Below are 14,509 nucleotides of genomic sequence, written 5' to 3' on the forward strand. Positions count from 1 at the left end.
GAGGTAATCTGGGGTTGTGAACCCAAGTGACCAGAGTGGTTGGTGAGACCACAGAGGAAGCACCCCACCACACAATTTGTGGATTCTTTTTTGGACTTAACGTGTTTGCAACAACTTCTTTACGGCCGGAGGCAATGTTTGTGGAGGAGGGTTGGGGGGTTGTTGAGGACGAGACTTGTTCTCTCAACCTCTCATCCAAAACAACATGGCTAAGTGGGTCAGCATTCCATTTCAAATGCGCTACTTTGGAATTGAAGCTGCACATTAGACAACCATGAGGCTTAGCAGGGTCACGCACATTCGACGCCGTACAAAACCTCAACACATTTGCGTGTGCGTTTATAGGTGCGAGACAGACACACTACAAAAGGGCGAGAGAAAAAGTGTGAGAGGAAATAAAAGACACTGACAAAGGGATAGAAAGAACTAGGACTCATCTAGTAAAGGGTTAAAGGAAAACTATGGGTCTATGGACAGACTGTTTGAACAGTCATGGACATTAGTCCATAAATTTCTCTGTCTGTGTAAACATGATTCGTTAAGTGCCAAAAGGTGCCTACCAGTCGCTGGACTGTTATGAGAGAGACAGTTGGGCTGTCGTCCTGCCCTCGGTTTTTATAATTACAGTTTTCACCTGGCACAAACACCACAAAAGTATACCGTCTCCTGCCAACAAATTCCAATTGACAAACATCAGTACTGAAGATGTGTTTGCCTACGGTGGCCCACGGGTGCACACAACAGCAACATTAGTGAAGCAAACAAAAGTTGAAAACACAACAACATTAACACACAACACAACGACATTAACAAAAACGAAACATTCATAAAAACGCTACATTTCAAAAACAATCTACTACTTACAACCCAACAGCATTGGTTCACACCACCAACATCAGCCGAGAACACAGCAGCATAAGCCGAGAACACCGCAGCATTAACCGAGAACACAACTGCATTAGCCGAGAGTCGGGCAGTAAATGTAAACAAGGAGGTTTGAACCATGTGCATTGCTGCACAGTCGTGGGTGAACAAAGTGAACAGGAAAGGGCTGAGCACATAGCCCTGGGGGGTGCCTGTGTTGGTGATCAGGGTGGATGAAGTGCCGTCCCCAATTCTCACCACCTGTGGCCTCCCCGTCAGGAAGTTGAAGAGCCATTTGCATAGGGAGGTGCGTAGTCCCAGGTCCACAAACTTGGAGACAAGTCTGGTGGGGATGATGGTGTTGAATGCTGAGCTGTAGTCAATGAACAGCATCTTCACATACATATTTTCTTTGTCCAAGTAGGAGAGAGAGTGGTGTGCATGGTCAGGGCGATGGCATAGTCTGTAGACCTGTTGGACCGGTATGCAAACCGCATAGGGTCCAGGGTGGGAGGCAGCGAGGACCAGATGAATGATTTGACTAGCTGCTCGAAGCACTTCATGATGACAGAGGTCAGTGCAATCGAGCGATAGTCATTCATGCAGGTGACCTTGACCATTATGTACTCTCTATGCAGGTTATGGTACTAACAGTAACAGGGGCTTTATTTGGCAAACAATGTTTCTGCTTCAAGATGGCTAGTCCAGGGAGGTTGACAGTCTTGTGAAATGGAACTGAGAAACTCAGTGTTCGTGTTGTCATCTCAGTGAGTGGAGAAGTTCATCTTAGAGAGGCAGCAGCACTGAGAAAAACAGGTTAAGCCAACACAAAAAGCAGAGCAGAGACAATAAAGGGATAACATTTGCAGCAAGCTCTCTTCACAGTGCTGTTATAATTAGAACAAACGCATGGCCCGAGTCGGCCACACAAACATGCAAGCATGCATCTGCGCACATGCATGCACACAGCAACACATGCATGCACCAATGAAGCCGCGTTGAAAGATCAGAAGTTGCTGAAATAACTGAAAGTGAAATATTGATACCCTTTGAAATTTCAACCCAGTCTCAACAATGCAATGATAAACTGCTTCCTGTGATGCGGTGTGAGTTAAATATCACAATAAACAGATTTGGTTCTGTGTTTAGCACCAGATGTAAGCCATATGTGAACTATTCAACACATTTTCATTGCAAGCGCAACCTAAGTCTTTTGTACATGTTGTTTGGATGATACAGTAGGAACAAAACTTGTTACTAAACTTCTTTATCACAGTGGGAATTAACCAAACAATATTTGCCTGCAAAAGCCTCACCAGCATGGACACTGAACCTACATAGAAGGTTAACCCATTCCACTTCCTCACATATGGAAATGTTTTTAAATAACATTCAAAGTATAGCACGTACACGTTCCTGCAGCATTGTAAAGCACTTTCTTCTGTACCAGAACATGTCGCATAGCAATCTTTTTTCCATTATGTTAACATTGCTTCAAGAATGTCTTTGAAGAGTTGGAATCATTCAACAAACCAAGACTATCTATTCGCTCTCTTAGAACATGTTAGTCCGTTTTTGAAATGTTAAGTTTAATTTCCAAGGACATAATTATTACAGGTAGGAGTAAAAAATGATAAAACTATTGTAGTTTTGTACAATTCAGTTTGGGAAAACACCTCATGCACATAATCTTTCCCTAACACCCTGAGAGTGGAAAAAACAACACAGGCAGTTGGTACTTCAAACAACTGGTAGAGTCTTTAAGGAGACTTCAATGCGAGTGAATAGGTAGGATAATGTGCATCATCCTGGTGCAGTGATCCCCTGAGTCTCTGTTACTGCTTTCCCTTTGATACAGCTCTTGGTTCTAACCATAAAAAGACAACAACCACAATGTTTAGAATCCTGTACCATCAGTAAGTATCTAGTTAGACATCCATTTGGCTGGAGTTTCCCTAAACAGCTATCAGGATGCACTGTTGGGAATCCTCTCTGCAACATTTCAAAACCACAGATCCCAGCCATAAATACAGGTCTTTAATCTGCCAGGTCGTGAATCGCACTGGAAAGGATAACACACTTCAGTAGGAAATACAAGCCTCTAATGCCAACTCAAGTTTCAGTCCTCTCATGTTTTCCTTGTGTCTCATTTCAGCATCCTGGGACTGAGCACAACCATCTGTCTGGGTCAAATTGTTCATCTTCCAAATGTCTGACTCCTTAGTTGTGATATTCCCAAAACTTTCTAAAAGGATTGCGGATTGACCATAAAACATGCATTAACTGAGTTGATAGACTTTTTGCATTACTAAAGTTGTCATTTGGTTCCGTTAGTTAAATGACTGGCATTGTACATTATTGTTTTTGGAAAAACCTTTTCCAAAGATTCTCCCTAGAATTTCTCAACATTAGTCATTGTTAAATCATCCCCCAGACAAAATAAGAGGCCATGATACACAACGAAACAGTGCCAGGCGTGGCAGAGTAAAAGTCATATTTCAAGTTGACATTTCAGACTATTTTTTTACATGAAAGTAGTAATGATTCAATGGATCTTACTGACTCAGGTAATTCCATGTATTCCTGTTTATTCAGCCAAAGCAAAACAGATGCTGAAAAACAAAAGGTGACACCAGACATTGCTGCCACTACAATACCAGGCCAAAGCACACTCCCTGGAGTCATTGGGGAAAGTTTTGTTACCAAAGTAGTACAAGTATAAAAAGGCCTCTGGTAATGTCAGACTCTTTAGAGCAGCATAGATGAGGACTTTTAATGCTAGCTCTGCAAATCTCCATGACCTGCCTTGTACCCAGAGAATACCCATATACTGTAAGGACAAACAATACACTTGTCAACTTTATTTATCTCCCGTTCACGTACACAATGTGTTAGCCTGAAATCATCGTCAGTCCTTACAAACAACAACAACAGGAAGTGTCAAATTAAAGAATAGAAAGCATCATGCCAACAGGATGAGTGGCCTACAAAAACGTACCCTAACAAATGCTAAAATAGCCAAAAGGGTGTTCATTTAGTCTCTCATACTTTTCCATATCAGGGTACACATTGGCATGACTGATCCACAGTCCTGAGGACAGGCTCTGGTCCAAATGAGAGATGCCACAATGCATTACAACTGCACTGTGAGTCAGAAGACAGACTGACCCTGCCCAATTACTGTAGACGTGAGGTTTGATTTAGACCTGAGGCTTTGAGCGGTGCTACCTTAATGTGGGATAAACACAACTCTGGGATGAGTCTGTCTCTCTCAACTGTCACGGATACATCAAAAACAAAGTGTCCTTATCAGGATATGCATGTCGGGAGTGAGGCGTTGCGTTGCAAATAAACACAGTGAACTCTGCGTCCTGTCCAACAACATTGTTGTTGAAAGCGGCAACCCAGGGTGGAGCTGACTAAGGTACTTATGTTACTTTACTTGTGCTCAGCTAATGTTTTTTGTCGTTAGGCTCCCTAAAGTTGAGAGGGTGGCTCGCCATAATCAACATAAATGCAGGCTTTGTCACATCAAATTGCATACTTCAACTAGCATCATGACAATCTGCAAATTATATATAATATAATATTATAATAATTATATAAATATTAATAATTATTTAAAAACATTATATATAATTATTATACTCCCCAACTGCTTCTTAGACAGGACACACCATTTCACATATTCATAGGGCGTTGATTATAATGATTGCTATAATGACTTCCATGTTGCACCTTACATATTGCACATCCATTCAGATGTGTTGTCCTGTATGCTGTGCACACTTATCCGGCATGCTGCCAACTTATAACCCGATCATCTTGAAGCAGGATGTCACTTCGGCAATGAAAAGCAGTATCCCTTTCATGCCACCCCCAGGTATAGACCTTTGATATGTTTAACAGAACCCAGACCTGTGGAATGCTCCCCAGTTTAACTTTCACCCTCTGGAGAGTTCTTCAATGGCTAACATTACACTGGGCAGAGTACACTTCCCCATCCCCAGCATCAGGTCCTCCCTGATGGACCTGCCAGGTATGGAACTAGCTCCTAAAATAGACAACTTGTAATGTGAAAACAAATTAGTCTCAAGTAGTCAAACCAACCGTTTCAAATTCACTTAAGTTTGGTTGGAATAGGTAGGTTCGACAAATTGTGTCCTAAGATAACACAACACTACATAATATTATATGATTAATCTGTAAATTGTTAGCATGAACATACGAGTGTCTTAAGTTCAAATGAAACTAAACAACTATTCATATCTTAGAAGTGGAGAAAATGTCTGCACAATATTTAAGCCTTCAGCATTTTCTGTAGGGAATAATGGGTGTTTAAAGGTATGCCATTCTAATCCTGTAGCAAATAGATTGTGATTCAGATGCACCCATTGTAAGTAAATCAACACGGGATCCCAAAAAACAAGAACATCCAGAGAGAAAAAAGAGGTCATTATGTAAATTGAATTGGCGTAGCCAAATTAGTATTCCATGCATTTTAAAATTGTAATCTTTGGTATAATTGATTGCAATAACTCCCTTGCACGTAATCCCCATCTTCTCCTTAAAACTCCATGCAACAAACATTATTTCCTGAGGCATACTGCTGAACAATCTCTGCAAGTTGGTCTCTTAATTGACCAATAATCTTCTCACCCAAAATCAACAAACAGCTCAAATTTGTACAGCGTTGTATTGCAGACCTAAAATAGTCAAACACACCCGTGACTGAAACTGTGGTTTACAGCCTGGGTTAGTGGAAATTATTCTACAGAATCTTCTTACAAATCTCTCAACAAACTGGTAGAAATGGTAATAGTTGAGAGCAGTTTTGAGTTTTGATATCAAATAGTTTGCTAAGACTACAGAGGCACATCTGGCCCAGCTGTTGTGCAAAGGAGAGTACATTTAGCAAGAGATGGACATCCATATTTAGGTTTAGACTGAACATCTGGCCCTTTTTTGCTTCTAGTTGTAAAAGATACTCTCAGACTCTGAAGAAATTCTAAATTGCAAGCAAGGAAAAACTAGGAATTTTAATTCAGATGTCTTACAGGGTACAATCTGAGTTATTTACATTTCATGTTTGATTGAATGCAATTTGAATCATCATGTAATTACAAACTGTGCAGCAATGCAGTAAACCCTGATGTTTGGTTTCGATTTTGGTTTGTTAATGGTGCAGATATTACACATGCTTCATTTCGCACACAACAGCTACCACAGCAGCCACATTCTGAGGAGAATCTTCAACAATAGACTAATGTAACTGCAAAGGAACTGAGGGAGAGGATGAAGGCTTTTCAAAAACACTTTGCTAGTTTTAACGTAATGAATGGAGACTACTTCACCTCAAAGGCAATATCAAATAAGGGGGAAGCCGACTTGAAAGCTCCCGTCCTCTGGTTGCGATGCATTGTTCCAGCAACTTGATATGAGATCCACGTCACAAACATCATACGTAATGGTTAAATTGTCTTGTTTAATCTACAAGGTTCTGTTGTGTGATGCTGGGTGCATATGTAGCAAGAGATGGTGGCCACTTCATATACATGTATCATGTAAAATACATTGAGCCTACATGTCTTACAGGAAGCCAAACTGACATTAGCAGGGGAATAATGTAATACTCCACACAGACAAATCTCATTAAAAGCCTGTATACCATGGAAAGCTTACATATAAAAGCTCAGTTAAACAGTTGATTGTTAAGCATCCGTTTGGCTATTACTGTGGTTGAACGTGTCTTTATTCAGCCTTGTAACAGTTAAATGTCTAATATATTATGCTACAAACACTGGCATCCACCTTTAAAATAATTTTATCTCAGCAAAACTGTCAAATGTCATGACACTGACTCTTGAAGACCTCACTGAAGTCAAAAGTAGAGTTTCAAATGTATTAGATAAACATAGAGAACGACACTGTGCATGCAACAGGGTAGAACATACTCATACTTTCTCTATTAGCTTTTTATGCAATATTAGAACCAAAAAAAGACCTCTTTATTACAGACCAATGTGATTGTGTTTCCGTTTCTTTAAATAGACATTTATTTTGCTTGATGTTCTTATAAAATTATGTGCTATTTACAGTAACACATGGTTTCTGAAAAGCCTGAAGGCTTTTTGTAACTTTGAAAACAGAATTTCGACGTTTGGTCCTTGCAGCTACGGTTCATATTTCCGTCTTTTGACAGTATTTTAAGTCCACCTTAATAATGTATCCCATTTTTAAGGGATGAGGATAACCTTTAAGTCTGGAGCCAGTGGATCTACTGATATAACTGCGAATGCGTGATGCACAGCAGCTTTTTGGAGAGGTCAGTAGCATGTGGCAGGAGCCCACAGCTTAGTATGCTGTGATCTGGCAAGTAGACAAGCTGAAAGGGCACTAATCCTTATTTTACCCCTGGCCTCCGTCACAAAAGGACGACTCAAAACAAATATTGTCTGCCTTCAAGAAGGGATCATTTTCACGAATTAATGACGGGGATGTATACCTTAACTGTTTAAAGTTGTTGCTCGGATGCAAAAGGATCATCGTTTCTTTTATTGAGCTCATTCAACATGAATACAGCACCAACGTATCAAATGAGGAATTCCTTCCTTCAACGGAGGTGTCGTACGTCTTAAGAGTCTGTGAGCATTATTCTGTTCATGTACCTTGCTTGATCCTGTTGAGGTCTGCATTTTAATGATGCTCTGGGCGACATGCATCACGCCAGCTCAGATCTGACATGGCTGACATTGATATTCATGAAGAGCACAGGTCATTTAGACCAGAGCTGGGGAATTATGTCAAAAGTGCAGAGTAGCACAATAGTGTTGAGAGATGCCCTTGGTGCATCTCCACAAGACAGTTGACAAAAGGTCAGACTGAAAAAAACCACACTTCATAACCATAGTCTGCTTTTAATGTAACGTGGTCTGCCTTCTGTTTGTCATAGAGACTATCTAATAATAACTTGTGAAGCATCTGAGGGCTGTGTGTCAAATGCTTAAAAAAAACATTTTATGCACAACGACAATTGCATGCACCATAAGCCTTAAAGGTAAGGTGTACAACATCCACTCCAGACAGGCTGAGCCCAACGTTTAATACCATTTAATATATCTTTGTTGAATCCTCTTAGACCCTGGTTTGCTCTACATGCTCTGCTGTATCTGTCTGACATCAGGGGGTTTGCCATATTGTCTGACCATGGAACTTCCTTGTCTTTGATCTGCTGTGTATTTGAGGGGCTTTCTCATGCGGTCATGCCAGATGACCACAGATCGCTGTCGATTTCAAAGTGATTGAGCCAATGAATGGGGAACAGTGTTCACAGGAAATACTAATGAGGGATTCAAGATCCTTTTCAAAACCCCGCCAGAGACATGACGACCAGGACAAGGCAAATTGACAATGATGTCACCAACGTTTCCATGTTAGGATGTTTTCGTCAACATAAGACAGTAAAAAACCAATACATCATAGGAGCTTTTAAAAATATGATCAAATCAATAATCAAATAAACAAAGTCATGTGTAGAAATATTTGGAAAATGATTCATTTGATAAGTTTACACCAAGACAATTACCTTGCAACACTACTGACCACTACATTTAGCATGTTTGGCAAACAGTTCATAATTACTAAAATGTTATGGTGTATGCACAATATCAACGTATACATTTGCAAGTTCCATGAGGTCTCACCGTGTTGTGATAAGTCTGTTCCCCACTGCAGGCTAAATAGGACCGCAGTCTGGTTCATTTCAACTGTTAACTGTTCTAAAAATGGAAGGTGTTTACATCATGGGCATCATGTGTGGCCATATGGACAAGAGAATCTGTTTCCAGTCACTGCCCTGAGACTGATCTGTTTTCGCTTTTGCCTTCAAACATGACTTATGGTTCCCATTGGCAAACGTTTACATGATCAGGAAGTTCAGTAAGGGACCAGGTATTTGGCGTCCATCCAGTGCCTAAATTGTAATGCACCCCACTCGGGATAAGACTCCTATTTTTACAACTTTGTTCTCTATAAACCTTAAGGAAAGTGCTTTTGAGGACTAAACAATGTCTCTTCAGTTGATGGCTCTAGTCAAAGAGATACTTCGCCTTTCCAACACACTTTTAGTTTTGACATTTTTTTGGTCCTCAAATGGGCTTCAAGCTTTTCACATCCCCTCATGCCACTGCTAGAGTCAAAGATCAGTGGATCATGTGACAAACCTGACAGCTTTCAGCTCCAGTTTCAGGAATGAGACACCTGGGCCATGTCCCAAAAGTCTAACAAGGCAAATTCTTATCACCGTGCGTTCATGTTTGAAAGTGATCAGTTTGTTGAAAGCTAATGAATTTTAAAGTGTGAAATCCCAAATACTTCAAATCAGCTATTTCACTGGCTCGGTTAATGAGATAAGCCATTTTATAAAATGTGTTATATGTAACAAAATGGATTGAGATCAAATATTCAGAATGTGATACAAGCAGAAATAGCTTATTGAGGCCCCTCTGTCATCCTCTGAAACGTATGTTTCATAGATTCCCTTAAACGAGCAGTTGAATGCAAAACAAACTGATATGGGATCATGATTCCTGAGTAAAGAGCAGTTCGACATTCGTAAGGACGATCTAAAGAAACCCGTTCCCAGTGGTTTCTCTAGTTACCTCCCAATGAACATGTCATATGGAACACCCAGAGACACTTTACATTACAATTGTAAAAGGTAAGGGCTTTGTAGGTCAAAATCCCTACATGGCTCACTATCTCTCGCCAGAGATTGTGAGCCATGTTGGATTACCTAAGTCATTCAGAGGCAAAGGGGCAGTAGTAGATGGAACAGGTACTGCAGATAAAGGGCTCGTGAAAGTATCTAAGAATAAATATAGAACAATGTCCCATATTCACCAGGCCATCGGGGAACAGATGAGGTCAATAGTATCGAAGGGGGAAGTGTGCTGTTTGAAGGCTAGGGTCTGATTTATTGTCCTTCTCACAAACCCACGGAGCCTAACTGTGTTTATCAACTCTTGTACTGGGTCTCTGGATGGAATGTTCCCTGTGTCTTAGGGGCTTCTTAGTATATGAACTAAGTAAACTCCATGGATCGTTACACAGAACATGCCATTATAGAGTCCTGTTGAGGCCCACACTGTTCCCTGCCTTGACTGCAATTCATCCCATGTTATTTTAATCAACTGAAAATGCTACCTCATGCTGACATTTTACTTCAGGAGTTTTGTTTAGATGGGGAAGGAGGCCGCTACCTGTGCTATCTGGGCCATGGTAAACATTCTTAGGATAAGTTTACTCCTCTGGCTCATATAATCAACACAAGACGATGTAACCTCCTGTGACTAAGAAATTATTTATTCTCATCTCAGCTAAGGTACAAAACAGGACATGGTTGCTCCAAGCCTGCATTTTATTTTTAGTTCAAATCTCACCACCCGAGCACATTTGTCGTGCTATATCCTTTGAGAGTTTTGCATTTCATTTGGTCTGTCGGCACTTTCATAACAAACTGTTCATCACAGGTAAGACGGCTAACATTTTGCATATCCATAAGCAACTTGTTCTAGTTCTACATCACATCATTCAACAGTTGATCATAAAACGGTTCCATGTAATCATTAAAAGGATTTTAAAAGGACCTATTGTAAATCGATAACCTTCACCTGACTTGGGCGTCAGGTATAGAGTAACACCTTATACATACAAGGTTCAGTACCCATGTCAATACTTGCAGATATTTGACTTGCAAATAGGTTTCTGCAACTCTAAACAAAGTCTTACACCAGGAGTCAGGAGGGGAGTGAAGTGAGAGCTTCCTTTTAGAGAGAGCTTGGAAATCATGGTTGAGGAAATGGAGGGGGAGGTATAGGTTAATCTGGTTCCCAGATGCTCAGAGGTAATTGTGTATAGGGATTTCACACCAGACATCTGGAAGCCTGAGTGCCTAATCCCCTTTCACACAGACCGCAGGGACCTCCTTAACCCTGCACGCATTCATGTTTTCTATCTGGCCCTCCCTTTATGACCAGAAGACCAAAGGATTCTCTGGGTGACTGTATTGGAAGAACGCTAGGTTTGCATTGTCAGGTACCTTAAAGGAGCAGTCAACACAGTCGGATGATTCAGATGTAGGTCACGGTGGGATGTGTGGATGGTAGTCGCATGGCAGTGCACTTGACCATGTCCAAGTTTGCGTTCTCACTTGAAAACGATTAGCGTCTTGTTGGAGGTGATCAGGGGCCTCTGCTGTGGTGGAGCATGTCGCTGGAGGCAGAGATCACTCTGGAAATACACACAAGGGAGCGAGTCAACCACATGTGATTCTAACCCTTGACAGAACACTGCACTTACCAACTAATTAGGAAATGCTTCCAGGACAAGTGAACTGTTTTCTCAATTAAAAAGGGAAATCCCACTGTCGGTCTTTAATCACTTCAATTGCATCTCACCAGATTAAAATGGTAGGCACAGTCATTTTACATTTGACAAATGGCAAGGGCATTTTAGGCAGGAGAATAAACAATGAACAGATGCTCTGACTGCGAACCCTGGAGCAATACACCAGGTCGAGCACTGGTAATACAGTACCTCATGAAACCTTGAGGGTTACACAGAAGGACACAGTCTTGAAATATTTAATAAGTTTCTCAGCAGAGGGATGCGAGAGGACTAGGCATGGTGTGCCATCTCAGGAAGTTATTGTTAAATGGCATACCGTTCACTGCAGAGTTGTAGAGGAACGGCCCAATTGTTTCACGTTGCAACCATCTTTATGTATGATGAAATATCCCATGATAATGTTTTTTCATTTGGAATTGGCTCTGGAAGACAACAGAACAACTGAAGGCTGCCCAAACCTTTAATAATTAGTAGTTGTCAGACTTCCACAAATAGGGTTAGAAGACCAAAGTACAGGACACTTGCTCTCTGCTGTAGGTAAAGCATAGGGCCAACTTCCGCTACCAATTGAGCAAGTGTAAATACATTCACATGAACATTCATCCACCTGAGGCCCTGAAGTGTAAACAATCCTATTTTTGAGGGCTGTGCTGTCAGACATCCCTCAACATACTGCTAACACTCAACTTAGCCCTTTGTCATGTCATATTAATAAGACAAGTTCTTTGAGAGTGCGAAGGAAGGGAAATAGATTGGGACGAGGGTTGTGACAGGGTGTCAGCCGAATGTTTCATTCGGCCACCGGCCAATGAATCCTTCAGGGAGAGAGGCAAGACGCTGTCACAGAATTGTGTCCTTCTGAGAAGTTCTTGAGGGCCATTAGAGATATAGACACGGACAGCTCCATATAACTCAAGGTCATTATCTTACATAGTCTAATTAATATACATATTGTGATCGCATTATGACACATTATATGATCTAACTGCAATATTTCATCTTCCACCATTCTGTTATGATCAGTTTCCCCAGCAAAATGGGGGTGATGGGAGTATCTGTGTAAATGTGGGACACAGACAGTATGCGTCATCACATATTGTTGTATCCACAAGACCGCCCCTTTCCATACTCCGTGGTCACTGAACATGTTCGGCAGTGCAGCATCACACATCGTAATCCCAGTGTACCGCGCCAAGTGCAGCTGTAGCAAATGGCCTCCTGCCATGTTACATGCTTGTCCACACTCTCCCTTGGGCTCAATTGCCAGAACAATTGCAGTTTAGTGTGTGTGAATCACATGATACTGGCTGAGTTCATGCCATTCAGATTAAATAACCAGGTTAATTAATGCATTGATTTCCTCAATTGGGATATGTTGCTTTGTTACATAATTGGCATGGGATTTGGTGGTGAATGCGTCGTCAGTGCCATTCAATGCCAAATCCTTTGTCATGATCAACTCAGATGTTTTTGAGAATTATTTCCGTCATTCCCATCTCAGTAATCATAAAGAATGTCAGAATCGGATATGGATCCGGTTATTTATTCAGCAGTGTCTGAGAACTATATAGATTGACACTTGGCCTAGCCGCAGACACAGAGCAGCGCAGAAACAAACGCTAGTCATGTTCTCCGCTTTCACTGCCTTCCAGCTGAGTGAATCGGAGGACTTTACTTTTCCACTTCAATAATCTTTTAACACTCAAGGGGTCACTGAAGCAAATGGGTGAAAAAAAGACCTCACTGGGCCCAAATATTGACCAGAGCTAATTTGAGGACTGCACACACTCCACACACACCCCTCAGACCATGTCGACCACATGGCTGAGAGCTGTGACCGTCATCTGGCAAGGGCACTAAAAGGGAAGCCGGCTCTTGCTGCATCCTTCACATCTCATTAAGAACCAAGTCCACAGAGCAAACAATGCTAAAGAAGATGCCAAGCGGAACCCAGACCTTACTGTGAAGACCACTGTCCATTTCGTTCTTTCCCCTTTCATTATTTCCCCAGCCACCTAAAGGGTTAACGTTGGCATTTCACTGTGGTTTGCCGTTCGTTTACCTGGCGTATGAGTAGCTCATGAAGTAACCTATGCACACCTTTACATCTTATTCCTTTTATGAAACCACATTGGGGTTTTGCTTTACCTTGCGGTCTATGATTGCTGAGCTCCCCAAGGGTGTTCCTCTTTGTTGCTCTCTAAAAGGCCAGCTGCCATTAGTGGGATATGTGGCACACCTGCGAAACATTAGCTCACAGCTGACAACGCTACATGGCCATGCCTCGCCTGCCTGTCAGCCAATTGCAAAGCAGCATGTTTATAAAATAGAAAAAACAACTGAAAAGAAACAAACCCTCTTTACTTCCTTGTGGGGGACCCTAAGCCCACAATGCATTCTGATTTGACTGGAATTCAAAAATAGATTTTTTTTAAATGTTTGTTACAATGAATACATAATATTCACTTAAATCAGAAACGTTTTCCAGTAGTCTATACCACTGAGAACATGTTGACCATTGAACGTTGGTTAGGTTACAGATAGTGTTTGTTGTACAGTATATGTCCAAAATATTCTCCTTTTAGTTTACATCCCTTACTTTGATCATCTCATTCTGTGAAAGAGAAAATCCACAAATGCTCTTACCTTGCACCTTGGGACACATGAAATAATAGTGTGAATAACAGAGCTCAGTCTTTCATTTGTGATACCTCCAGTACTCTCAAGGCTACGAAGCAAATGTATTTGTATCTAAACCTTGGCATGGTAAGACAATGTTGTGTTTTGTGATGCAAATGTCAAGATTATGAAGGTAAAGCAGGAACAGCTTGAAGGACAGACCTCACATTCCTGAGGAAGGCTCAGTTCACAGATTCACAGCGTAACAAGCTTCAGCGTTTCCAGGAAAACAGCAAGATCAAAAGAGATTATTCTAAACAAAACAAAGTCACACTCCTCACATCCTCACACGCATCTCTAGGAGATTCGATCTCCACCCGCACTAACTTTCCAAGGGCAAATGTGGCATTATCACATTTCATTTAAGTCAGGGAGGTTATAGCTCATTTCGAAGGTGCAGTGAGGCAGCTAAAAATAGCTTCAGGGGGGTAGAGGGAGGGTGATGGCGCAGACAGTCTGCATCGCCACTGCCTGAGACTGGCGGACGTGGGCAAGGGTAGAGAGAGGGGTCTAACTCTGGGGTTTACAGCATCCTCCTCCTCACTGACAGGCCAGCCTC

The 14,509-nt window shown here is 41.5% G+C and overlaps 1 long non-coding RNA gene across 1 annotated transcript in view; it reads right to left on the reverse strand.

Moving 5' to 3' along the window:
• The window catches only part of LOC146261039 (uncharacterized), a 108,063-nt gene extending 94,557 nt beyond the window's left edge, over positions 1–13,506 (reverse strand). The window contains exons 1-2 of the long non-coding RNA XR_014724802.1: positions 13,420–13,506; positions 10,964–11,154 (exon numbers count right to left, since the gene is read on the reverse strand). This is a non-coding gene — a long non-coding RNA (uncharacterized LOC146261039). The remainder of the gene's footprint in view (positions 1–10,963; positions 11,155–13,419) is intronic.
• Positions 13,507–14,509: the final 1,003 nt, after the last annotated feature.

This window comes from Hypomesus nipponensis, chromosome 12, assembly GCF_054491055.1.
Source record: "Hypomesus nipponensis isolate SF chromosome 12, ASM5449105v1, whole genome shotgun sequence".
In the NCBI taxonomy this organism is placed as follows: domain Eukaryota; kingdom Metazoa; phylum Chordata; class Actinopteri; order Osmeriformes; family Osmeridae; genus Hypomesus; species Hypomesus nipponensis.